Here is a 27,272-nt window from a genome sequence, read left to right on the forward strand (position 1 = left end):
AGTTGACTTCGGTGCTTGTGTTGACATACGACTCATTGCTCTGCAGTACTAGCATCAAGCACATGAGTACGTAGCATCAACAGGTTAGTGTTCATCACGAACGTGGTTTTGCAGTCAGTGCAATGTTTACAAATGCGGAGTTGGGAGATGCCCGTTTGATGTATGGATTAGCACGGGGCAATAGCCGTGGCGTGGTACGTTTGCATTGAGACAGATTTCCAGATCGAAGGTGTCTCGACAGGTAGACGTTCGAAGCAATTGATAGGCGTCTTAGGGAGCGCGGAACATTCCAGCCTATGACTCGCGACTGGGGAAGACCTAGAACGACGAGGACACCTGCAATGGACAAGGCAATTCTTCGTGCAGTTGACGATAACCCTAATGTCAGCGTCAGAGACGTTGCTGCTGTACAAGGTAACGTTGACCACGTCACTGTATGGAGTGTGCTACGGGAGAACCAGTTGTTTCCGTACCTGTACAGCGTGTGCAGGCACTATCAGCAGCTGACTGGCCTCCACGGGTACACTTCTGCGAATGGTTCATCCAACAATGTGTCAATCCTCATTTCAGTGTAAATGTTCTCTTTACGGATGAGGCTTCATTCCAACGTGATCAAATTGTAAATTTTCACAATCAACATGCGTGGGCTGACGAGAATCCACACGCAATTGTGCAATCACGTCATCAACACAGATTTTCTGTGAACGTTTGGGCAGGCATTTTTAGTGATGTCTTGATTGGGCCCCATGTTCTTCCACCTACGCCCAATGGAGCACGTTATCATGATGTCATACGGGATACTCAACCTGTGCTGCTAGAACATGTGCGTTTACAAGTACGACACAACATGTGGTTCATGCACGATGGAGCTCCTGCACATTTCAGTCGAAGTGTTCGTACTCTTCTCAACAATAGATCCGGTGACCGATGGATTGGTAGAGGCGGACCAATTCCATGGCCTCCACGCTCTCCTGACCTCAACTCTCCTGACTTTCATTTATGGGGGCATTTGAAAGCTCTTGTCTACGCAACCCCGGTAGCAAATGTAGAGACTCTTCGTGCTCGTATTGTGTACGCCTGTGATACAATACGCCACTCTCCAGGGCTGCATCAGCGCATGAGGGATTCCATGCGACGGAGGGTGGATGCATGTATCCTTGCTAACGAGGGACATTTTGAACATTTCCTGTAACAAAGTGTTTGAAGTCACGCTGGCACATTCTGTTGTTATGTGTTTCCATTCCATGATTAATGTGATTTGAAGAGAAGTAATAACATGAGCTCTAACATGGAAAGTAAGCGTTTCCGGACACATGTCCACATAACATATTTTCTTTCTCTGTGTGTCAGGAATGTTTCCTGAAAGTTTGGCCGTACCTTTTGGTAACACCCTGTGTTCATTGTGGCTCCTTTTTCTGTTACATGTAAAATTTTTAATTTCTCCTCAGTGATTCCAACTGAATTGTTTTCTTCATCAATATGGGCTGCAAACAGATTTGTTCAATTTACAAAGTCTTACAGCATCAATGTGTTCTTAAATCTGCATTTGCAGCCGATATTGCTGAAGAAGACCATTCAGTGGGAAACAATGAGAACAACTGCCCCAACACCATCAACATTTGTCTTCAAAAAACAGCCACAGTCTCCATCATGTCATCATATGACAAAATTGCAATATTGACAATATTGTACCTAAACAGATCATCATTACATACTCGTAAGAAAAGTGCTCTACGCCTTGACACTGTAGTTTTTATGATTCAAAGTCTGAGTTTTAAGACAAGTTTAGATAGCTACAAAATTTACAATACGTCGACAGTGGATATAGTTGATAAACATAAGTTAGTCAACACGGAAGAAAGATCAAATTAAACTCTTCCAACAAATGTTATGGTTCCGCAGTCGAGAGTCGAAATGTGATCCTAAGGGGTCGGGCTGTACACGTACGCCGGTGCGTGGTCGGATGACGGTAACGTGTTTATTTCGTTGCGCCTCGGCGACATCCTGAGCCTGCACGCCTTGTACTGCGGGCAGCCGGCCCCGCAGGCGCCACTGCGGCCGTTAACCGGCGGCTGATCCCGTTAATCCCGGTAACGGCCGTTAGCAGACACTGTGCGGCCGCGCTACTGCCACTTTATCCGCGCCGCCGCGCCTTGCGCGCTCCCAGGCCACGAACAAGTTCCGGCCGCCCCGGGCACCGCAACGGATCCTGCAACCCTGCTACCCTACACCCTCCGCTGTGACGCTGACCCACTGACCGCAGAAAGTGTCAGCTCGTGCTGCACTTCACACTGACGTCACACGTACGTCCCGACGCTGTTACTAACGGTAGTCAACCTACACTGCTGGCTAGTGAAATTCTACTACCAGGTAGAATGGCACATAACGATATTACATTTTATATGCTGTGGAGCATAGCTAGAACAATACATGATTAAATTTGTACATGATCTGGTGGTGTACAGGGTGCGAAATTTAGAACACAAAGAGCGACCTCTTGTATTTACGATGGTTCTATTCCTGGTCAGGGGCGCTCGAAGGTTTTCATGTCGGTTGCTGCAAAACATCTTCCTCATACAGGGTGAAAAGTATTTAAACCGACAAACTCTGGGAGGTTGTAGGGGACATCAAAACAAATATTTTCCCCTAATGTCACTTTTTCCTATGAGGATTATTTAAACCGGTGGAGGCCGTACTACGCTCGTCAGTTGTTAAATGCCGTATTAGGAGCTTTAGTTGTTAGAGGGCGTATTACGCTCTTCAGTTGTAGGCAACTGCTGTCCACCAGCGTAGTAGTGCATTGTCTCTGTTTACTAATGGAGCGATACACCTGGAGCACGTACACTGATATGGTTGCTGTGTACCACGTAGCGCACAACAACGGACAAGCTGCACAGCGGGTTTATCAACAACAATATCCTAATCGCCGTATCCCGTATCATACGTCCTTTGCTGCTGTGTACCCACGTCTGCTTGAGACCGGGTCATTTAGCAGATTACCTGGACAGGGACGCCATCGCACGGTAAGAACGCTGCTATTTGAGGAAGCTGTCTTGCAGCATGTGCAGCGGAATCCTTCAGTCAGTGCGGTTCTTCTTTAATGTGTGGGTCGCTGTTGTTGGGGACTGCTTAATTGGGCCGTATCTGCTACCTAGGCCATTAAATGGCAGGCACTATTACAATTATCTCGACAGAGCTTTGCCAGAATTGCTGAAAGACGTCCCGCTTCCTACAAGACAACGCATGAGGTTCCAACATCACGGGGCGCCGGCACATCTCGGTCGACGTGTGCGTCGATTCCTGGACCGACGGTTCCCAGAAACGTGGATTGGAAGAGGTTGTCCTCTACCATGGCCTGCTCGATCCCCAGATATGTCCCCTCTGGACTTTTTTGTGTGGGGCTAGATGCACAACCCTGTTTACGGAACTCCTGTTGCATCAGAAGAGGATCTGGTTGCCCGGACAGTAGCAGCAGCAGGAACAATTCAGGATACTCCGGGGGTTTTTGCCCGTGTCAGACAGAACATGATCCGACGGTGTAACCTTTGTTTACGTGTCAATGGAGGCATTTTTGAAACTCTCCTGTAACTGAAATTGGGCTGTGTTAATTTGCTGTCTCCTGGTCATAAAAAATGGAAAAGTGTTTGTTGGTTTAATTAATTTGCGACCAGAGACCTCTTCCTCTACCGCTTTAAATATTCCTCAAAAATGGTTCAAATGGCTCTGAGCACTATAGGACTCAACTACTGAGGTCATTAGTCCCCTAGAACTTAGAACTAGTTAAACCTAACTAACCTAAGGACATCACACACATCTATGCCCGAGGCAGGATTCGAACCTGCGACCGTAGTGGTCTCGCGGTTCCAGACTGCAGCGCCAGAACCGCGCGGCCACTTCGGCCGGCAAATATTCCTCATAGGAAAAAAATGACATTAGGAAAAAATATTTGTTTTGATGACCCCTACAACCTCCCAGAGTTGGTCGGTTTAAATACTTTTTACCCTGTATATGTGATTTAGAAATTTTAAAAACATTGTTATATACCCGTCATTTTCTCCTATTACCCTATCGGAACACATTATGTATGAGTTGTGTGCCTCAGAATAGGATAAAAGTCCTTATCACACCCTTCCCAAGCAGATCACTGCATATATCATAGCGAGAGAGGGTGCAACGCCATACTGTTCAAAAATGGTTCAAATGGCTTTGAGCATTACGGGACTTAACTTTTGAGGTCATCAGTCCCCTAGAACTTAGTACTACTTAAACCTAACTAACCTAAGAACATCACACACATCCATGCCCGATGCAGGATTCGAACCTGCGACCGTAGCGGTCGCGCTGTTCCAGACTATAGCGCCTAGAACCGCTCGGCCACTTCGGCCGGCGTCATACTGTTAAGGGACCATATACTGCCAAGTTCTTTGTACATTTGACTCAATACGTACTCCCTTAAATAACATCACGTAACATCTGAACCCCTGAACATTTATTTCCTTTCCTCGTCCCCTATCGGAGCTTAATTTATCTCTCGTCAGGAAGAGTATTTGTTCATATTTGCTGAGGTATTTTCAAAAAGCATTAGCAAGCACATTACTTATAACAATAAAATTTATGTAGTGATATCAGCTAAATAGGTACTAATGTGACATTTGTGATAGTTAATCGATCGTGTTGTTAAGCGATATTGTGCGTCATCTTCCAGTTATGCCTAGTACACCACATTAATGAATTTTGGGGAGGATCTGATATTATTTCTACAACTACATCTGCGTGGAAATTCCGCAAATCACATTTAAGTGCCTGTCAGAAGGTTCATCGAACCACCTCCACAATTCTCTATTATTCCAATCTCGTGTAGCACTCAGAAAGAACGAACACCTATATCTTTCCGTATGAGCTCTGATTTCCCTTATTTTATCATGGTCGTCGTTTCTCCCAAAATAAGCTGGAGTCAACAAAATATTTTAGCATTCGGAGGAGAAAGTTGGTGATTCGAATTTCGTGAGACTATTCCTCCGCAGCAAAAGAATCCTTTTTTTAATGATGTCCACCCCACATCTTCTATCATTTCAGTGACACTCTCTCCAGTATTTCACGATAATACAAAACGTACTGCCTTTCACTGAACTTTTTCGATGAGCTTCGTCAATCCTATCTGGTAAGACTCCCACACCGCGCAGCAGTATTCTAAAAGAGGACGGACAAGCATAGTGTAGGGAGTCTCCTTAGTAGATCTTTACATTATCTCAGTGTCCGGCAAATAAAGGGCAGTCTTTGGTTAGCTTCCCCACAACATTTTCTATGTGTTCCTTTGAATTTAAATTATTCGTAATTGTAATTCCGAGGTATTTAGTTGAATTCACGGCCTTTAGATTTGACTAATTTATTGTGTAACCGAAGTTTAACGGATTCCTTTTAGGACTCATGTGGATGACCTCTCACTTTTCGTTACGTAGTGTCAATTGACAACTTTCGCACCATACAGATACCTTTTGTAAATCGTTTTTCGCCGGCCGGTGTGGCCAAGTGGTTCTAGGCGCTTCAGTCTGAAACCGCGAGACCGCTACGGTCGCAGGTTCGAATCCTGCCTCGGGCATGTATGTGTGTGATGTCCTTAGGTTAGTTAGGTTTCTACATCTACATCTACATAATTACTCTGCAATTCACATTTAAGTGATTGGCAGAGGGTTCATCGAACCACAATCATACTATCTCTCTACCATTCCACTCCTGAACAGCGCGCGGGAAAAACGAATACCTAAACCTTTCTGTTCGAGCTCTGATATCTCTTATTTTATTTTGATGATCATTCCTACCTATGTAGGTTGCGCTCGACAAAATATTTTCGCATTCGGAAAAGAAAGTTGGTGACTGAAATTTCGTAAAGATATCTCGCTGCGACGAAAAGCGTCTTTGCTTTAATGACTTCCATCCCAACTCGCGTATCATATCTGCCACACTCCCCTATTACGTGATAATGCAAAACGAGCTACCCTTTATTGCACCCTTTCGATGGGGTCAATCCCACCTGGTAAGGATCCCACACCTCACAGCAATATTCTAACAGAGGACGAACGAGTGTAGTGCAAGCTGTCTCTTTAGTGGACTTGTTGCATCTTCTAAGTGACCTGCCAATGATACGCAACCTTTGGCTCGCCTTCCACACAATATTATCTATGTGGCCTTTCCAACTGAAGTTGTTCGTAATTTTAACACCCAGGTACTTAGTTGAATTGACAGCCTTGTGAATTGTACTATTTATCGAGTAATCGAATTCAAACGGACTTCTTTTGGAACTCATGTGGATCACCTCACACTTTTCGTTATTTAGCGTCAACTGCCACCTGCCACACCATACAGCAATCTTTTCTAAATCGCTTTGCAACTGATACTGGTCTTCGGATGACCTTACTAGACGGTAAATTACAGCATCATCTGCGAACAACCTAAGAGAACTGCTCAGATTGTCACCCATGTCATTTATATAGATCAGGAACAGCAGAGGTCCCAGGACGCATCCCTTGGGAACACTGATATCATTTCAATTTTACTCGATGATTTGCCGTCTATTACTACGAACTGCGACCTTCCTAACTGGAAATCACGAATCCAGTCGCACAACTGAGACGATACCCCATAGGCCCGCAGCTTGGTTAGAAGTCGCTTGTGAGGAACGGTGTCAAAAGCTTTCCGGAAATCTAGAAATACGGAATCAACTTGAGATCCCCTGTCGATAGCGGCCATTACTTCGTGCGAATAAAGAGCTAGCTGCGTTGCACAAGAACGATGTTTTCTGAAACACTGCTGATTGCGTATCAATAGATCGTTCCCTTCGAGGTGATTCATAATGTTTGAGTAGTTCCAAGTTCTAGGGCACTGATGACCTCAGCTGTTAAGTCCCATAGTGCTCAGAGCCATTTGAACAATTTTTTTTACAATCGTTTTGCAATTTGTTTTGATCGGAACACTAATCTTCTACAATCTCGCCTACATTTGTAACAATGTATTCGTAGCGGGACGTCCTCGTACACAGTGTAGATTTATCAAAAAAACAACGAAACGTTTGCCGTCCTCAGCAGTTTTATTTTGACAAAGCACTAGTTAATTTCGGTTCAAATGGCTCTGAGCACTATGGGACTCAACATCTTAGGTCATAAGTCCTCTAGAACTTAGAACTACTTAAACCTAACTAACCTAAGGACATCACATACACCCATGCCCGAGGCAGGATTCGAACCTGCGACCGTAGCAGTCCCGCGGTTCAGTTAATTTCGGAGTACACTGTCAGGACGAGAAGTGCCGTTGGACAGCGCGCCAGGGCGCATTGCCCTCACGCAGTGTGACGTCACGAAGTGCCAGTCTGCGCAGGCAGTGACGCGGCGGGCCTAACTGCATTACCCGCAGCTGTCGGACCGTGTAAAGAGCTTTCCCCACTCCCTCCCTTCCTCCTCCCTCCTTCAACTGCCGGGATTTCGCTTCCGGTAAATGGAGCTAAAACATCAGACCCGACAGAGCTCCCATTCACGGAGCCCATTAGCGCCGCGGTGAAAAAAAAAAAAAAAAAAAAAAAAAAGAAGGTTAGTGCCAAGGAGATTAGCAGAAGCTCGTACTTATTATTTATCTTTTCGCTTCGCGCTGTATACACGTTTACGTCTCTCTTACGCAATAAATTGCTGAAACTGTCACAGCTTTCTCCACAGAGTGGCTCCCGTTATTGCATGCCAAACATTAAAGTAGTAATCCTGGAAATAGCAGAATCAATCCCTGACCTTTCTAAGTTGAATAATATCATTTTCCACGTCACGATACAATGCATCTCCATCTCATTTCAGCAGTTGGGATTCAATGTCATCCTCTTCATGAGGCTTTCTACTCTTATGCGCCTGCTAGACGTTCTATACTGGTTGCTGAATTATTGGTAACTCTTCCCCATCATCTCTTTCACCCTGTCGGGACATTATATCGTTTCCCGTGGGTCTTCATAGTAAAGGTCCGAAGATAAGTGATTTAGCCGGTCGGAGTGGCCGTGCGGTTCTAGGCGCTACAGTCTGGAGCCGAGCGACCGCTACGGTCGCAGGTTCGATTCCTGCCTCGGGCATGGTTGTGTGTGATGTCCTTAGGTTAGTTAGGTTTAATTAGTTCTAAGTTCTAGGCGACTGATGACCTCAGAAGTTAAGTCGCATAGTGCTCAGAGCCATTTGAACCATAAGTGATTTTTGTCTGTGTCTACTGCAGATATACAACTTGCAATGGTCAGTTTTGTTTCTGCAGATCATCTTCACATATCCTGCGGGAGAGTCAGTGTTAAAATATAGAAAATAATGTCTTGGTTATGGATTAGTTTATCAAAATTCATGACTCGTTTCAGCTTTGCAGCCATTTCACATATAGCAGCGAAACGTAGGCACTTTGTTAGTTCGTATTTACCGACTACGCCGTTCTCGAAAGTTGTGCGCAGACATAAGAATGATAGCTGTCGGTCATTCAGTTTACAATAGGACCGTCATACAGAACATATTCACAGTCTTCGAGCTGTCTTCAGCCATCGCAGACGATAAGTGTGCTGAAGACATTTGCACGTAGGGCACTCACATAAAACGGGTACTCCGTCTAGCAGACTAACAGGCCACGCTTAAAGCAAGAACCCAGCAACAAAACTCGGAGGATATTACATCAGCAAAATGTTCCTTTTGTGAGCAATGTATAATTCGAGTGAGGAAATATTCTCCAGAAAACTGAAGTTAGAAAGATTTTCGGTCCGCCATCAACAAATGTATACGTTCCTGGATGGATGAGGGCTGACATGTTATTGAGAAAGGCAGGAATATTTCAAGTACCTAGCCAGTGTGCTATCTACACTAGTGTAACTGTAAACATCTGTAAGTGACACATACGACACTACCGATAGCCTTTTTAAAAGCAATCGGTATATCGATTAACTATCGATTGTTTTCTACTACTATTTTAAATGAATAATAGCTTTCTAAGAATGTTTATTGATTAAAAACAACAACACAACATATGCGAATTTTGTTATACAATAAGTAAGGTACTTAAATTATTGCTGTTTAGTCTGTTGTTTAAAATACAACAAATTTTATTTTATATAAAGTAAGGTGTTTAAACTGAAACATGCTTGGTATGACAGGTTTTTTAAAATATTGACTTAGGTCAGTTATGGAATCACTGACTGACGTAACGACTTCGACGTTACTCTGTTGTCGATTGGACAAAAAAAAAGTACATCATGCGATTTCAAGCTGGTGGACGTAGCAGTACATGTAATAGCGCTGCTCACTGATGCTTCTGTTTCAGGTCTTATTCTTGGTATTGATGTGATGATAGCAGCATACTCTTTCTGAAGTAATTGTGCAGCGTTGTCTGCACCTTGAAATGTCCTGAAACCATGTTTTTAAACCCAGGATCTAATAATGTCGTAAGCATATTAACAGCCCATGTTTTAAATGATTTCAGTATTTCATTGACTTATTCAATCATCGAATCCTGAACACTTTGGCTTCATCAGCTGTTAAGGTGCTTTCCAAGTCTGCAACTTTGCGGAAATGCCTCGTATAAGAGGTATAATTAAGGAAGCAGTGAGGTATGACTCCCTTGAGATTGTCGTTGTTGCTACATCAGGTTAAAGAAACCCTATTTCCTCTTGTATAGCTAAGTAATTTTCTATCTGTAAGGGAAGGCGGTGCTTTTGAACTTTCATTATTTGAACTCGAAAGCTCGCTTTGTGCTTCTAAAATCCTTTTGAGCATGTAGTATGAGCTGTTCCATCCAGTCGGCACCTCTTGTATCAGTTTCAGCGCTTTTCTGTTTGCTCTTTTTTGAGTATTGCGCTGTTTGTCAATGACTAGAGTTATGAAAGAAAGTCACAATAGCCTTTGTTTTTGATAAAATTTCGGAAAATATTTCGACTCTGAAACAGTCTTGTAGGTACTGTTAAGTAGATGCAGTGGAAAAATCTGGGTGAAATAAAAATAAATAGTTGTGGCTCCGTCATAAGTTGCACTGAGAAATTTTTCACCTGCAGACGCTGTAAGTTCGTAACAACAGCTTACATTGCACAATAGCTGAGAGTTTTCAATTAACATTGAAAAATTCCATTTCGATTAATATGGCCTGCATTTAAAACTTTGTATGGTAGCCTATTTTGGCGGAAGGTAGGCATTAATATTGATGCCATGTTATAAGTACCAGGAGTTTTAATTCACTTCCGATTCGCTAACACAGTGGAAGCACTTCTGTGTAAATTGCACACCAAAGCACGTTGTTTATACACTCAGAAGATAGCAACACAGTAATAGAAAGTCACAACCAGTTGATTTTGCGATGCTGTATTAATTTTGGTACAGATGGTGTTGCAGTTCGCATTCATTTATCACTTGTTACTTGTTATCATACAAACTTGAAATGCACCTCTCAAGTGTAAATGTTGGGCAGCGTGCTATGAACGGTGGGTGGCAGTAACAAAGTTTTGAGAATTTTGAGAAAGCTCATTACAGGGACATCCACGTTCAAATGTCTTACTTGTTCGTAGTAATGATAAGAAAATAAATTCAGCCTGTTGATTTGTTAAGGCTGGCAGTGTCAGTAAGAAGAACACAATTGACACGATGTCGTTCTTTCTTTACTTCTGAACTGGCGACGTACAACTGACTTCTATTAAAATGATTTTTTGTAGAGCTCCTCGATTTTTTTTGTTGTTGCACGTCTCGCACTTTTCTAACTCACTAGTTGATCCCTCTCCCCTCAGTTCCGTTACTAATCTATGGTTCTCTAGTTTTTCTTCATCCTTTCTTCTTAAGCGGTCTCTTAAATTAGTTGTATTTCCTGAATACTTACATATTCCTTATCGCAGATGCTAAAATTCACAAACTGATTATTATTCCCCCCCCCCCCCCCCCACTTTCTTCAAAAAATCCCACGCAAATGATTGATTTTTACGATTCACTTTCAAAACAATAACAAAACACTCTATTTCTGCAAAGCAGTCTTGGAAGCGGAGGATTTCCTCGGCCAACAGGGCTGTGGATGGCGCATTAAACTGATTGTTTCATGTCGGCATGAATCGGGATACGTCGATTGGGCACTGTCTTCTTTGTCTCACAACTGTCAACGACAGCGATTCAACAATGCGGCACAATAGCTCTGTGAAGACGAATAATACTAAGGTGGTGTGACGTTTAAATAACGAAATGAATGACGAAGAAACCATTGTTGACACAATGCGAAATCACCTCTCACGATACCCCGAAGAGCCAGAAGCTATAGGGACAGCATTCTTCCTTGAGGCTCAGGGGCAGCATTCTTCCTCGAGACTCTCGAAGAATTATTAATCAGATCTCAGCAGGATGTAAAAATAATGGTGAGCTAATTCACCGGCTTCACAAGTTTCAAACAATCATTAACCGGCTAGAGCTTAAGAAATGTCTACAGGATTAGGAGTTTCAACCAAAACCCTCCTGGACTTTCACCATCAACTCATGGCATGAAGGCGTTAGTTTTGTTTCTCATACAATCACATTTTGCCAGAATGACTTATTAATATGCAATGAAATACTGTGAAAGCGGATAGTATGTAAATACAGCTGTAAATTTAATGATTATGTGCAGTCACAATACAAATAAAAAACTTGACACTCGACAGGTTGTACCTTTACTATAGCCGGTTTTCCGGGAACTGGTGCGTCCTCGAAGGAACAAGCTCCTCTATTCGAACACAACACGGGTAACCAACGTTTTAACGATATTTGTGCTTCTACAAAACCAAACGTGAGGCAGTGGCTTAGGATTGAATCGATATTTTGTGGTTTCGAATCGCCTTATACATTAACATGTACAACTGAAACCACTTCTAAGTACAATGTAGACACAGAAACACAAGTGCGTTTAATTCATAACGATAATAATCATATTTATTTTAAAATCCATTACGCTGTACAATCACAAACACTTGACAAATATTTAAAATGTTAGTTTTTTCCTCTCTAACTGCGTTGTATTACAAGTTTTATGTACTTTTGTATTCCTTGCTGGAAGCAAGTACGGTCACACATTTGATGCTGACCACCTCTATAGCGCGCATTTATGAATCCATCTTATTTACGTGTGTAACTTTTACCATAAGCATCTGATCGGTACGAGATGCGCACGATCTCGGGTTGTTATCACTGGAAGACAAACAAGAGAATTCCCTCTCACACGTACCCTCCACCACAGCAGTAAGTCTATTAACAACATATGTTTATAAGCAGCTTAGATAAGCCACGGCGGCACAATATTTGAGGCTGGCTAAATACCACCGTGCAATCTTTTTTCCCTCTTTACTACACACGCCACGGATGTAATAGGATCGGAAAATTTTCGAGCGTATATTAAAGAAGAATTATAAACGTTACAACTATCGATAATTATGCAAGGCTATCGATAGTAACTACAATACACATGCTATCGATTAATCGATATTTTACCGATGTTTAGGTAACAGTAATCAACACTTACATCAGTACTGCGCAAGCTACCTGACGGTGTGTGTCGTAGGGTGCTGCTGGTACCACTAACTGACCACCCGCTCCTCTTTATTGTACACAGAAGCTGTAGTACGTTGGTGTAGGTGAGAACAAGCAGGAGTAGCAATACAGTACTCCCTTTCTCGATGTGTGACGCTGTCACAGGTGACGGTTGTGGTTCAAGATCTTCAGAGCAGGCACGAAATATGCAAATTCGCGCCAGCCGATCTGCTAGGCGGATCGCTATTACCCTCTAAATCGCAGCGCAGCGCTGATATCTCGGTAGATTCCAACATCTAACACTCCCGTTCGCCTGTCAAACCGTGGGCCAATTTGACCCACTTTTACAACAGTGTGCACAAGGAGATCAAACGTCAAAGCAGCAGACCTCCCATGAATAAGGTTGCCCTCGGCACAGTGAGCTGTCCGAGATGACTGTGGTCTGAACTGCCGAAACATTTAAACCCTATAGCTAAACCTTCACCATAGGCTCCCCAGTCAACACCAGCGCTAGTGCGGAGTCACGCTTAGAACAAGTATCCCAAGTACATCCCACTCACATTCCAGATTGGAGTGTGAACCAGAAAATTGATTCCAGACAGGAGTCTGTATCAGGAAACCCAATCCAGACAGGATTATGAATCGAATGACCAAGTATCTCCTCTTCTCACTACGTCCACTTTCCATCGAACCGCGGTAAACTCTCACAACCCCCACAAAGGTATACGAAGACAGTAACTTGTTCTCGAAAGAATAGTTATTGTTGATGACCATGCAGCTTTTCCCTGAAATAAATGATGACTAACTGACAACCTCAGCTGCCGACAGGTGTTGTTGATACACCTCGATGTGAACAGCTGAAAATGTGTGCCCCGACCGGGACTCGAACCCGGGATCTCCTGCTTACATGGCAGACGCACTATCCATCTGAGCCACCGAGGACACAGATGAATAGCGCGACTGCAGGGACTTTTCACTTGCACGCTTCCCGTGAGACTCACATTCCCAACTGTCCACAATTCTACATATGTATTGTACCTTATAGGCATTTGCCCACCCACTCATTACTCGCGCACGCTTTGGCGATTCCCGTAAGAGTTTGGACAACCTGTGCGCATTTGCTCAGACGAAGGTCATGGCTGGGTAGCCTTTAACTATATATACGAAGACAGTAACTTGTTCTCGAAAGAACAGTTACTGTTGATGACCATGCAGCTTTTCCCTGAAATAAATGATGACTAATTGGCAACCTCAGCTGCCGACAGGTGTTGTTGATATGCGGGAAGCGTGCAAGGGATAAGTCCCTGCAGTCGCGCTATTCATCTGTGCCCTCGGTGGCTCAGATGGATAGAGCGTCTGCCATGTAAGCAGGAGATCCCGGGTTCAAGTCCCGGTCGGGGCACACATTTTCAGCTGTTCACATCGAGGTATATCAACAACACATGTCGGCAGCTGAGGTTGTCAGTTAGTCATCATTTATTTCAGGGAACAGCTGCATGGTCATCAACAGTAACTGTTCTTTCGAGAACAAGTTACTATCTTCGTATATATAGCTAAAGGCTACCCAGCCATTGACCTTCGTCTGCGCACAGGTTGCCCAAACTCTTACGGTAATCGCCAAAGCGTGCGCGAGTATTGAGTGGGTGGGCAAATGTCTATAAGGTAAAATACATATGTAGAATTGTGGACAGTTGGGAATGTGAGTCTCACGGGAATCGTGCAAGGGATAAGTCCCTGCAGTAGCTCTATTCATCTGTGTCCTCGATGGCTCAGATGGATATAGCGTCTGCCATGTAAGCAGGAGATCCCGGGTTCGAGTCCCGGTCGGGGCAGACATTTTCAGCTGTTCACATCGAGGTATATCAACAACACCTGTCGGCAGCTGAGGTTGTCAGTTAGTCATCATTTACCCCACAAAGGTTTCGTGATAATCGAAAGACTCCACGAACTCCATGTCTCCCCTCTAACTCATCTGCTCAACTCATCTGCTCTACTCATCTGCCAATTCTAATCAAAGTTAACAACTTTTCCCTCTTTTCAGGAGAAGCGGCCAATCCCTGACTCGCAAATTCCCGTGCAAACAGAAGGAGACCTTGCGCTCCCAACTTTTTTTTTTCATGGTCGCTTTAGGCAGAATGTTATCTAGATTTTCCATAAAGCTCTAAAGTGAAAAACACTTTTTCTTGGAGATCATTACCTGGGCGGCCTGAACGTTACCGTGTGTCCGATCTGGGGCCCAGGATCAACCTAGAGAAGTGCTTTTGTGTTTCAACATAGATCATTTCACCACCGCCATAAATGTTGCGTTCCTTCTCAAATTGTTTTGACGCCCTGAGGCTTCCCATAAAACTCTACAGGCTGAGGGACGACACCATCTGATGGCTTCCTCCTGTCCACAGTGGACATGGAAAGTCGTGAATTTTTATGACCGCCATGTCTGTTCACAAAGAGCGTTTACGGCGCTGTCATAATGCGTTGGCTGGGCGACCTAAATTTCTCTCGCGCCCCCGGCCTCTGCAATGGCAAGGAGCGCCTCACAGGTAGGTCGTTCTTCGGCCTCGTCTACGGAACACATTGTCTCCCCACAATTTATGGGCCCAGCAGTCTGCTCCCAGTAAGTGCGTCGAAATGTTCCTTTCTCTAATAGGTGCTTTCAAGCCAGAAGCTGCAAGTGTAGTGTCCTGCGTTCGGCAGGAAAGAACTAACATTCAAGTTTCAACACACTTTATTTAACTAAAACGCCTTTTTGGAGTGCACTAATTTCCAAACGCAAGAACAACAAGAAACACAAGTGTTCTTGTGGTGCAAAAGCCAGATGAAAGTTACAAGACAATGAAAAGAAATAATAATGTGATGTCGCCGCCAGACACCACACTTGCTAGATGGTAGCTTAAATCGGCCGCGGTCCATTAGTACATGTCGGACCCGCGTGTCGCCACTGTGTGATCGTAGACCGAGCGCCACCACACGGCAGGTCTAGAGAGACGTACGAGCACTCGCCCCAGTTGTACGGACGACATTGCTAGCGACTACACGTACGAAGCCTTTCTCTCATTTGCCGAGAGACAGTTAGAATAGCCTTCAGCTAAGTTAATGGCTACGACCTAGCAAGGCGCCATTTGTACCATTGCATGTATCTCAAGATAGTCTCACTTGTATCATCAAGAATGCTGTATACCAAAGGGCGATATAAAAGTTAAGTGTTCTAGTAGCTACGTTCTTTTCTTTATCACATTCATCACGTATCCTGTTCCAGACTTAACGCCAGACGGCGTGAGTTGACGCGTGCCCTTTCGGCTACTTCACTGTGCACTGGCTGCCTTAACAGTCCACTACAAATAACAAACAAAATACTACACTACCAAATTCCCAAGTGGCGTTACACCCATCAAGACACATGTTTCTGCAGAAGACCACGCTAGAATCGGCGTAGGTATTGACCGGAGAGCTGTCCTTGCTGTAGGTACACACTGCCAGTATGTCTCTGCTGGCGTGCTTATAACACCGATTCTGGGGACTACTATACTTAGTCACATTAGTTCCAATTGGTGCATCTCTGTCACGTGGCTTCTCACGAAGTAGTGCCCTGTATATGTGGAAAGTCTGTTGATGTCTATATTCACTGGCGATGTTTCGATTTGAGCTCTTGAAGGGAGGTCGGCAGCCTACCTTGCTTGTGTGTTGTGCGGGCTCTCTAACTAATAAGGGGCCACAACGACAGCAAGACTTATTTTTAAATGACCGAACTGCTTGCTTGTTCTCAGCACCAGAAAAATACTATTCGTAGGAGAGCCACCATAAAGACCCTGCACGCATTAACAATGTGCACGCTTACTTCAGTGCCTGGTCGTGTTCATAACTTCCTATAGTCTCACAAACATGACATCTTGGGTGAAAAATCAACATTAAATCTTATCCTTGAATACAGATAATAGTGAGGGAGTGAGCCACCCCGTCTCAGGTGAACCTTGATACAAATAAGTCGTGCTAAATGTAAGTTACGTGCAATCAGACGCCTCTGGCTGGTTTCGGACTTAGCTGGATATCCCCAGATAACGTAAAGAACTTAAACTTCTTCCTTAACTGGCTACATGCCGTATTATAAATGCTCCTAACTGAAAACTGCGAAATGATTAAAGCTTCACACGGATGACCGTTGTTTACAGAGATAATAAACGCGCTTATCGAAGCTTGTGCATTCTTCTGCCTCAGATGTGGGCACACTGTGTGCGATAGGTTCTCACTAATTTCCTGTGAATGCAGGGACCGTGTGTAGAAAGTGCAGCACGGGCGACCCAAAGGGTTGGAGATTGCCACCGCTTGGGGACTTCAGCGCGATAGGCGTCGCCTTGACTCCCAAGTCCCGACTGGGAGCATTTCTCCGGCCCAGCGCGGGACGTAAATTACATTCAGGGCAAGAAACATTGCGTAAATTGCCTGCGGAGGAGGTCGCTGCGCCCTGATACACATCTTAATTTCCTCGTCTGCGAACGCAATTTAATGCACAAGAGAGAGGATGCAAGGAAACACGAAGCAATGGGCTTTCATAGGGCGGTCTTGAAAGCGCGGAGCCACACAAATAAATTTGCACTGTAAACGTGAGGGCTATTACGCGTCAAATATGAGAGCAGCGAAGCAATCGCAGCACTTTATCTAAGAAAAGATAGGCTACGTGTGTCGTTGAATGCCTGCTCCAGCTACCAGACGCGCAATTCTAGTTTACTTTGCTGTTCTGTCTTGCAGATTTTTTTGTCTTTTTTCCATTCCATCAACTCAATGCTGTGTAACATTTGTGTTACATGAAGTAACGGTAGTTATATTACACACCAGTATGAAGATGTTGGAGGTGTGACACAGACATACTAGATCAAACATATCAGCAATGCTGCTTTCTAGCTATCTGTAAAGTGATAACATCTACTCTTTGGCTCTTGTGCAACGAAACAGTTAAAGCGTTGATGTTAGTAGAGACGTAAAGTTGGTTCCATATTTATTGGGCAACAGCTTGTGCTGAACATATTAGTGGCAGAATATCTAAATTCATTGGCTGACTTAGCATCGTAATTAAAGTGAGTGATGTTTCCAACAGAAAGACCAGTGTTGTAAAAATGACCCTCCAACTCTACATTCACACAGAAAAACACCTATAAAAATGTGACGTGAACTGAACGATACACCGTTCATCATAAAGAGACTGTTGCTACAATTCTTCTAAGCCAGCTAAACAGAACTTCATTTGTCACGAAATTTGTGCTAACGAAAAATTGAAATGTAAAGCGAAAAATAAATTGTATGCTACCTCGAGTCAATATATACGTGGAGAAATTGTCCAGTCAGGTCTTTATGCAGACGTCAAGTATGATGAATATGTTGTTTTGCGTTATTTGAGTCTTCTGTTGCTGCCTGGTGGAACAACTTCAAGTTGTAAATCAAAAGCACAATATTTTAGATGTGGTGCGGTATTAATTTATTCCCTTAATAATTATTAGGCTTACAGGTTCGTCATCAGACATTAAATTAAAGAAGAAAGGAAAGAAAGATGATAGCCATGTAACACGAAAAACTATAATCAAGATACATTAAGGCCGTAAAACATTCGCAATTTTGTGCTTTTCACTTATAATTAACGATAGTTGGTGAATATGATGTATACGACGTGATTTAGCTGCCCCTACTAACGGGTTTTATGCAAACCACAACGCCTTCAAATACCACATGCAAGATTTTTATATTATCTCGCTTGCATTCCGCAAACTATTACCTACATAAAAAAATGAACAGAACACTTTTGTAGCAAATTTAATAAAGTTAAAGTTTGTGGCAGGATACGTACTCGCTACATGCCTCAGTTTTCGAATTATTGAAGTAAAACGTACAAAAGTGACCTTCAAACGCGTTTTTCTTGAATAACTCGAAAACCATGGCCTCCAGAGGAAACTTACCTGAATACAAAATTTAACTACATTAAATTTCTTACAGAATACTCTGTTCATTTTTATGCAGGGCCAATAGTTTGCACATAGCGAGGGAAACCTCACGTATATCGTTTGAAAACATTGCAAACTACATAAAACCCATTGGTAGGGGCAGCTGAATCAACCCATATGCCGCCGTTTTTCAGTTTCGCACTGGATAACCTCAATGGCAACATGTTCATTCAGTGCTGCAGGCACTAGTCCCAGTAGGAAAGGGATCTGCCATAGAGGTTACTCCCCAAACACTAGTCTACTTTGAAGGGCATCAGAAAGAAACAAATAATTTCTCTGGAACGACATTTCTTACCTTGGGAGAGTTTCTTAATGAACTATGGTATAAAATGTCATTGCCAAGAGTTTAGTACGTGTATGTATTCATTCTCTGAAGGATGAGGGTTTTAAAAATGACAAATATCTACCTGGTCTATATGAAGTGAAACGTTAATTAATCTGTGTTTATGCAGCAAAGCCCTCGTAATTCATATTTGTGTCTAAAACCTCTCATGATAGCCTAAGTACGTAAAAAAGGATCTGTCGTAGAAGAAAATGTTTGTAAGAATAATTGAACCATTCCTAAACATTATATGAAAAGATTTTCCAGATACTGTTACCAGTCACAAAGTGAGTTGACAAATAGTACCATGAAGCACCATTTTCGCGGTGTAAACATTATCTTCAGACTGCAATTTCAATACGAAAACATTTATCAATATTTGGATATTAAAGTGTTTTGCTGAGCCTTGGTATGTGCTGTGGTTATCTATGGAGAAAGAGAAGGATAACCTGATAACAGGGACTATTTATTTTCTATGTAAGTCTCCTGTTCACGAAAAAAATAGTTAAGTAATCACAGTTTGTTCATGCGAAGTGGCTGTCTTCTTGTGGTGTGTTGTGGTACATCCATTTCCGTGGCTGTTTTGAAGTTTTTAACCACTGTTCACACATTAATGAAGGATACATAAACCAACACATCACTATCATCATAATGGCGTCTAAAAAAGGCTCGTCTCCATGACTCTATCGAAATATCGATCTTGGTGTTGTCAGTCAGCTGTTATGTCCTCAGCACATTTGACCATCACACATCTGATGCTGGTCGACGAAATAAACATTGAGAAAGACTGTGGTAATTTTTACTTGATACAAATATTTCTTTTCTGTCACTGTCCCTCCTTCCGTACGCCGGGAATTGCTGGTCAGTGACTGTAGATCAATCGCATCACGTTTCCGACTGAACAATGCGAATGCACCTGCATGAATTGCACATTTTAGTACTGCAAATAACAAAAGTCTCCTTCTCACAGTTACACATACAGAAACTCCTCTTTAATAATTCAAAATACGCAGAAACTGGCCAAAATCTGACTGTAGGCACTTAGGGTGGTCTAACGAGTCACGGTTCTCACAGTTTGCACCAGCGCCGGTCCAACGAGGCTATTCACAAACAGAGCCCTGATGATGAATTCCAGGCTGGAGGTGAAGCTGTGATGTTTTGTGCATTTTTCTCACACTGTGTAGTAGGCCCACCCACTGAGACTGCAGCGAATTGATCCAGGAAATATATTTCAGGGTTCTAGATAACTAAGTGTTACCCTTCCTACTGTATCTTCGTGATGTATGTGATGTGGACACACTAGGATTCCAAAATACCAACAGGTCTGCATGCAGACTCTCCTGGTTTGACGAACGCTGAAGTACCCCCTCGTTCATCCACCACCCGCTAATTCGCCCGATCCTAATGCCACAGAAAATATCTGCGCTGTTTGAGACTGCGGAGAAAATATTGGCATCACCAACCACGCAATTTGGTTCCACAGTTGGATGTCATTATCTGTGGATTGAGATGGTACTGGCCAGCAGGATTGAAAAAACGGAATCGATAGGCTGAGTTACCAAAACAATAACTGTACATTTATTTTTGTTATAAGCAACGTAAGAAAGGTAAGAAACAGTTGTCAGGCATACAGAGGGCAGTCAAATGAAAACGAGACAGACTACATGACAACAATAGCACGGACGTTGATAACGTAGGTAGGTGTCCGTATATAAGTGACCTTTACTGGTAATCATGAAAGAACAACGCCAACGTTCGCCTCTGTCCTGTTTGTTAGATGTGCTCAACGTGAGTTCAGCGAGTTGTGTGTGCCTTCGACATCACAATGGAGGCCGGGATAGAGGAACAGCGAGGTGTAGTACGGTTTTTGACTGCGGAGGGTCTTTCAAGAGTTGACGTTCACGCCCAAATATATACTGTGTATGGCAACACAGTACGTTTCGTACGCGTTTATTTGCACAGAATAAACGATTTCGATAAGGTCGGCTGTCATCGAAAGGTAGCAGTCGGTCAGAACAGGCTCATCGTATCATTATCCCTGTTGTCGTTGCTGTGAATAATTCTGTCGTCAGAAGTGACTGACGATGGAAAGTGGAAGGTGGAAGATATTTGGTTATTGAGGTTCTAATAATTGTACCACAATGGCCTATAACGACCTTGCCTTCTTGTTAGCTCTTTCATCCAAAGGTAGTCGTTCAATCCGAACATTAATTCTATAAACATATGTTACAACCTTATTAATAATTACAGAAGCATACTTATTAGAAAAAAAACTTAAATTCATCTGCGATATCACAATGCTGAAGCCTTGCAAAATTTTTGGCAGTTTCGTCATGCTTCTCAACGGCACCCATTTTACCATACTCAAATCGCACACCATCAGTTTGTGTGAACTTTGTACGCCATCTACACATTCGTGTGCATCTGAGGTATGACTTGTGAGGTTAATTCATTGAGGTTCTAATAATTGTACCACAATGGCCTATAACGACCTTGCCTAAAATCAAAATACCTATTAGCATACCTTATACCATTAGGCACAAATACATATTCTCTGTATGCGTCCCTAAATTGACGAATTAAATCATCCAAATTAGGCTTATAACACCACAGCTCTTCTTTGCTTATTACAGTTGATGCTTCTTCTGTTGGTGGAAAACAACACTTTGTTGATACTATTTTATCTGTTTGGTCTATTTTGGAGTATAGTGTGTCTGAGGAGCCTTTTGCTCAATGTAATTCGACGCACCTACATTGTTATATTAAGCTCAAAGTTAAAATGTATTTACCACGAAGTTCGGTCCGGTATTGAGTTTATGTTTGGCAGGATTAATGGAGTTTTCGATGTTCAAAATTGCAGGAGCCGCAAGTCGGCTTTAATTTATATAACGAAGTATGACTCTGTACCAATATCTAATTGTAATGATTCAAGTTTGTTGTTTAACGTGCGGTTGCGTAGGTGGGCTGATCGAACTAGTAGGATCGATTACACTGATCCTTTTCTAGTTAACAATTGGTCCCGTATTCGTTTTATTGAGAAGTATTTTGATTCATTTCAGGCTAACGACTAACGATTAACTTTGGATGAAGGAGCTAACAAGAAGATATTTGAAGATCAGGGCGCACAAGAGAAAGTGCGTATAGCTTGTACCAATAAAATCGGTGCATTTGACCTTAATCCTGAGCGTTCGGCAGGTGTTCCATGCCGTAAATATACTAGGAAGAATAGGTTTAAGTTTGTAACATATTCTAAACATGAAACTAGTGCAGATATATCTAAAGTCAAATCCTGGACAGATTTAGAGACTCAATGTAAAGTTAAGAATCGTTTGTTCCAAGGTATTAATCCATTATATTGGTCTTCAAATAGCTGGTGATGAACCTGAGAAGTCAGATAATGTTCAGAGCGATGTAAAATACTTAACCGTACCGCTCACGCCAACATCCTGGCGGAGGAGCAGAAGCTTGTAACACCTATAAAGCAGGATGCATAGCACCTGCTACTGATATATAATTATTTTTAATTGCATGTAAATATTTGCAATTTAAATGCTTTTTTTTAATCATTAAGGACATTGCTTCACTGTATGTGTACATTTAGGTAGAAGTCTGTTGACGTTTCATTGCATTTGTATTTTGCTGTGAAACTTATATGCTCTGTGAAAAAGCCAAAGGAATTGTTATTTGCATCGACTAGCAACTATAAAAGCAGTGCTTGTGCGTTGTAAAATCTTTGGGTAGGGAGTTGTTGCGCAGAGCACGTGGAGAGAGCAGGAGACGGGTTCCAGCGCTTGTAGTGAGTACCATAGAGAGTACCATTTCGGCGGCATCATGTTGGAATACTCTCTTTCAAGTTCTGAAGGTGGCAGGGGTAAAATACAGGGAGCGAAAGGCTATTTACAATTTGTACAGAAACCAGATGGCAGTTATAAGAGTCGAGGGGCATGAAAGGGAAGCAGTGGTTGGGAAAGGAGTGAGACAGGGTTGTAGCCTCTCCCCGATGTTATTCAATCTGTATATTGAGCAAGCAGTAAAGGAAACAAAAGAAAACTTCGGAGTGGGTATTAAAATTCATGGAGAAGAAGTAAAAACATTGAGGTTCGCCGATAACATTGTAATTCTGTCAGAGACAGCAAAGGACTTGGAAGAGCAGTTGAACGGAATGGACAGTGTCTTGAAAGGAGGATATAAGATGAACATCAACAAAAGAAAAACGAGAATAATGGAATGTAGTCAAATTAAATCGGGTGATGCTGAGGGGATTAGATGAGGAAATGAGACACTTAAAGTAGTAAAGGAGTTTTGCAATTTAGGGAGCAAAATAACTGATGATGGTCGAAGTAGAGAGGATATAAAATGTAGACTGGCAATGGCAAGGAAAGCGTTTCTCAAGAAGAGAAATTTGTTAACATCGAGTATAAATTTAAGTGTCAGGAGGTCGTTTCTGAAAGTATTTGTATGGAGTGTAGCCATGTATGGAAGTGAAACATGGACAATAACCAGTTTGGACAAGAAGAGAATAGAAGCTTTTGAAATGTGGTGCTACAGAAGAATGCTGAAGATAAGGTGGGTAGATCACGTAACTAATGAGGAGGTATTGAATAGGATTGGGGAGAAGAGAAGTTTGTGGCACAACTTGACTAGAAGAAGGGATCGGTTGGTAGGACATGTTTTGAGGCATCAAGGGGTCACAAATTTAGCATTGGAGGGCAGCGTGGAGGGTAAAAATCGTAGAGGGAGACCAAGAGATCAATACACTAAGCAGATTCAGAAGGATTTAGGTTGCAGTAGGTACTGGGAGATGAAGAAGCTTGCACAGGATAGAGTAGCATGGAGAGCTGCATCAAACCAGTCTCAGGACTGAAGACCACAACAACAACAACAACATCAATATGTACTCGCGACTGCCAGATGACTAGTTGCAGGAGGAAGGACAGTAGACTGGCGGGAGAGGCTGTATTAATTACGATTGCCCGTACCTGCAACTAGCCGTGGTCCCACAAGATGCTACCGTCTTCAACAACAGCAGCAGTTCCAGCAACACAGATTTGTTGTCGGCTCCGAGTTTCGTCGCACGCACAGCATTGAAGTAAGACTGTTTATTGGTAGAAAATATTAACGGCTAACCCAGCAGCTCAATTGCATCTGATTTGATTAATGAACTTTATGTAAATAATAATCAGTTAAATTCAGGGCGATTATGTCCTCATTGCCCACAGACATTGTTACCGAGCAGGGTCCTTGTTCCCTTTTTTCCTTACATGCTAACCAAAGTTTGAGAATCTATCACTGGAAAAAATTCAACCCTAAAGAAAATGCATAAATTAAGAGTGCGGAAGTTTTATTTATTTTACATATAGCTTCGAGCTCATGGCTGTACGGTTTGGTACGTATTGTAGTATTTAATTCTGTTCAAATCAGTAAAAAAAGGCTCAGTTGTTCAGACAATAATATGAAATCAAATTTGAAAAGTAAATAACTGCAAAGTAAAAAGTGCTTGCTTGTCTCTAAATTTCTTTTATGACGTTATGTTGAGGTGTCTAAAAGTCATTGTTCATGTAACGAAGTTCAATACTAACATACAGTTTAAGTGGATATTTTCCAATCATTACTCGATTGCCTTTCTCAACATTAATGACAAACTGAACGTAAAAGTGACACCTCAGTTTCCTTTAACATTACATGCTCACTTAAAATTAGTGTCAAAAAACGTGACATCCTTCAGTTGCCACGTCAGTGTTTAGTAATAAACGTTTTTCTTTCCCGTCGTCTTGCAGGGTTTTGGGGTAAATGGCCCCAGTGGGCGGGCGACCGTAATTATTTCCTTTTCGTTCATTAGTGTAACCTTTGCAATCATGATCAGTGGTACCACTTTTCTGTTCAGTGTTGTTCGTGAATAAATGCACAAAATAACTTTCAATAATAACTTCCTCAACTTCCTCAAGAGGACGTCGTTATCAGGAGAAAGAAAACTGGCGTTCTACGGATCGGAGCGTGGAATGTCAGATCACTTAATCGGGCAGGTAGATTAGAAAATTTAAAAAGGGAAATGGTTAGGTTAAAGTTAGATATAGTGGGAATTAGTGAAGTTCGGTGGCAGGAGGAACAAGACTTTTGGTCAGGTGATTACAGGGTTATAAATACAAAATCAAACAGGGGTAATGCAGGAGTAGGTTTAATAATGAATAAAAGAATAGGAGTGCGGGTTAGCTACTACAAACAGCATAGTGAACGCATTATTGTGGCCAAGATAGACACAAAGCCCATGACTACTACAGTAGTACAAGTTTATATGCCAACTAGCTCTGCAGATGATGAAGAAATAGATGAAATGTATAACGAGATAAAAGAAATTATTCAGGTAGTGAAGGGAGACGAAAATTTAATAGTCGTGGGTGACTGGAATTCGTCAGTAGGAAAAGGGAGAGAAGGAAACATAGTAGGTGAATATGGATTGGGGGGAAGGAATGAAAGAGGAAGCCGCCTTGTAGAATTTTGCACAGAGCATAACTTAATCATAGCTAACACTTGGTTCATGAATCATGAAAGGAGGCTGTATACATGGAAGAAGCCTGGAGATACTGACAGGTTTCAGATAGATTATATAATGGTAAGACAGAGATTTAGGAACCAGGTTTTAAATTGTAAGACATTTCCAGGGGCAGATGTGGATTCTGACCACAATCTATTGGTTATGAACTGCAGATTGAAACTGAAGAAACTGCAAAAAGGTGGGAATTTAAGGAGATGGGATCTGGATAAACTGAAAGAACCAGAGGTTGTAGAGAGTTTCAGGGAGAGCATAAGGGAACAATTGACAGCAATGGGGGAAAGAAATACAGTAGAAGAAGAATGGGTAGCTCTGAGGGATGAAGTGGTGAAGGCAGCAGACGATCAAGTAAGTAAAAAGACGAGGGCTAATAGAAATCCTTGGGTAACAGAAGAAATATTGAATTTAATTGATGAAAGGAGAAAATATAAAAATGCAGTAAATGAAGCAGGCAAAAAGGAATACAAACGTCTCAAAAATGAAATCGACAGGAAGTGCAAAATGGCTAAGCAGGGATGGCTAGAGGACAAATGTAAGGATGTAGAGGCTTGTCTCACTAGGGGTAAGATAGATACCGCCTACAGGAAAATTAAAGAGACCTTTGGAGAGAAGAGAACCACTTGTATGAATATCAAGAGCTCAGATGGAAACCCAGTTCTAAGCAAAGAAGGGAAGGCAGAAAGGTGGAAGGAGTATATAGAGGGTTTATACAAGGGAGATGTACTTGAGGAAAATATTATGGAAATGGAAGAGGATGTAGATGAAGATGAAATGGGAGATAAGATACTGCGTGAAGAGTTTGACAGAGCACTGAAAGACCTGAGTCGAAACAAGGCCCCGGGAGTAGACCACATTCCATTAGAACTACTGATGGCCTCGGGAGAGCCAGTCCTGACAAAACTCTACCATCTGGTGAGCAAGATGTATGAGACAGGCGAAATACCCACAGACTTCAAGAAGAATATAATAATTCCAATCCCAAAGAAAGCAGGTGTTGACAGATGTGAAAATTACCGAACTATCAGTTTAATAAGTCACAGCTGCAAAATACTAACGCGAATTCTTTACAGACGAATGGAAAAACTGGTAGAAGCCGACCTCGGGGATGATCAGTTTGGATTCCGTAGAAATGTTGGAACACGCGAGGCAATACTGACCTTACGACTTATCTTGGAAGAAAGATTAAGAAACGGCAAACCTACGTTTCTAGCATTTGTAGACTTAGAGAAAGCTTTTGACAATGTTGACTGGAATACTCGCTTTCAAATTCTGAAGGTGGCAGGGGTAAAATACAGGGAGCGAAAGGCAATTTACAATTTGTACAGAAACCAGATGGCAGTTATAAGAGTCGAGGGGCATGAAAGGGAAGCAGTGGTTGGGAAGGGAGTGAGACAAGGTTGTAGCCTCTCCCCGATGTTATTCAATCTGTATATTGAGCAAGCAGTAAAGGAAACAAAAGAAAAATTTGGAGTAGGTATTAAAATCCATGGAGAAGAAAAAAAAACTTTGAGGTTCGCCGATGACATTGTAATTCTGTCAGAGACAGCAAAGGACCTGGAAGAGCAGTTGAACGGAATGGACAGTGTCTTGAAAGGAGGATATAAGATGAACATCAACAAAAGCAAAACAAGGATAATGGAATGTAGTCAAATTAAGTCGGGTGATGCTGAGGGAATTAGATTAGGAAATGAGACACTTAAAGTAGTAAAGGAGTTTTGCTATTTAGGGAGTAAAATAACCGACGATGGTCGAAGTAGAGAGGATATAAAATGTAGACTGGCAATGGCAAGGAAAGCGTTTCTCAAGAAGAGAAATTTGTTAACATCGAGTATAGATTTAAGTGTCAGGAAGTCGTTTCTGAAAGTATTTGTATGGAGTGTATCCATGTA

The 27,272-nt window shown here is 42.4% G+C and overlaps 1 protein-coding gene and 1 non-coding gene across 2 annotated transcripts in view; both read left to right on the forward strand.

Annotated features, from left to right (window-relative positions):
* The window catches only part of LOC126234528 (lachesin-like), a 344,777-nt gene that overhangs the window by 29,758 nt on the left and 287,747 nt on the right, over positions 1-27,272 (forward strand). The window lies entirely within an intron of this gene.
* On the forward strand, positions 13,852-13,926 carry Trnat-ugu (transfer RNA threonine (anticodon UGU)). The gene has a single exon. It is a non-coding gene; the product is annotated as a tRNA-Thr (tRNA).

The sequence above is a fragment of the Schistocerca nitens genome, chromosome 1 (assembly GCF_023898315.1).
Source record: "Schistocerca nitens isolate TAMUIC-IGC-003100 chromosome 1, iqSchNite1.1, whole genome shotgun sequence".
Taxonomy (NCBI): domain Eukaryota; kingdom Metazoa; phylum Arthropoda; class Insecta; order Orthoptera; family Acrididae; genus Schistocerca; species Schistocerca nitens.